Raw genomic sequence first — 1,304 nt, forward strand, 5'->3', positions numbered from 1 at the left:
AGAAAGAAAATGTTTTGAAAATGATGATGGCAACAAATGTACAAATGTGCTTGACACAATGGATGGATGGATTGTGATAAGAGTTGTACAAGCTCCCAACAAACTGATTTTTAAAAACAAAACAAAACACAGGAATGTATGAATTGGTTCGTGAAAAAGTGACCAGAGTCCTGAAAGCCCAGCGCTGTCCTTTCCTGCAGTAGCAGCAGTGGTATTCAGTGTTTGCTAACGTTGTGTTCGTGTTGACACGACAGCAAATCATGGCCACGAGTGAGAATCGCCTCACTGTGTGCAGATGGGCTATATCATTTCAGAATAGCAAAGGGACATTACCAAATACTCATTTTGAAAAGAGGGTGTCTGTGTGACAGGATGGGGTCCTCTGCTGTGGGTGACCAAAGGCTTTCACAGTGCCCAGTGCTTACCATTGACCCCTAAACATTTGTCAAACTCCTACCATTCTCCTAGAGCTGGGCCATGATTTTGCTTTATCTACACTGTTATCTATTCTTTTTACTTAAATAAATTCTGTTTTAAATAAACAAATAAACCCAGTTTAACAGGAAATTATTTCATTACCATAAATGTAAAACCAAACTTCTTGGGTGAGTGTTCATTTTTTCCCTCATAAACATTCAAATAAATACTTAACCATTTAGTATACACACCCCCGCCTGCTCATCCTCGGCCACTCAAGACCATGTCAGATCTTAGTCCAGGCAGGGGCACTACAAGCACACGTCTTTCATTTCACCCTCACGGGAACCCTGCCTACCCTTACCATGGTCTACACTTGACTGTGGGCTCCCCGAGTGTCCGATCGCATAGGGATTGTTGACTGATGAGCGTTTACGGGTGCCTTAATGGGGGATCACAGAGGCAGAGGAGTTGTGGAAGGTCACAGAGCAAAGCTGTCATCCTGCAGGGTGGGGGGAACCCCGATCTGGTGGCTTCTGAGAACTGAGAGGGGTGTCTCAGAGGAAGATCTGGAGCCAAGTGCTGGGGAAACTGTGTGAGCTTCCCCCCTCAGACCAGAACGAGGGACTGGAAAAAAGAGCAACATCTGGCTCTTGTCAGATTACATAAACTGCTGGGCAGGTGGCCAGCTGTGTCCCTGGGCCCGCAGCAGGAGGAAGACATCAGAAGCTCCCTGAACTCCAGGCGGTGCGTATCTACAGCCAGCTGGAGGGCACACCCAACTGCCAGGACTCTGGCTGGAAGTGGGGTCATGAGGGACCACGGTCTGCCTTGTCCCAGAGCTTCCTGGAGCCTGGGAGGGATGTCCCACAACGACCTGGTGTGTG

At 47.9% G+C, this 1,304-nt stretch overlaps 1 protein-coding gene across 1 annotated transcript in view; it reads left to right on the forward strand.

Moving 5' to 3' along the window:
• The window catches only part of EFCC1 (EF-hand and coiled-coil domain containing 1), a 58,144-nt gene that overhangs the window by 32,737 nt on the left and 24,103 nt on the right, over positions 1–1,304 (forward strand). The window lies entirely within an intron of this gene.

This window comes from Echinops telfairi, unplaced genomic scaffold (assembly GCF_000313985.2).
Source record: "Echinops telfairi isolate 266 unplaced genomic scaffold, ASM31398v2 ScPeMD7_31;HRSCAF=116, whole genome shotgun sequence".
Lineage (NCBI taxonomy): Eukaryota > Metazoa > Chordata > Mammalia > Afrosoricida > Tenrecidae > Echinops > Echinops telfairi.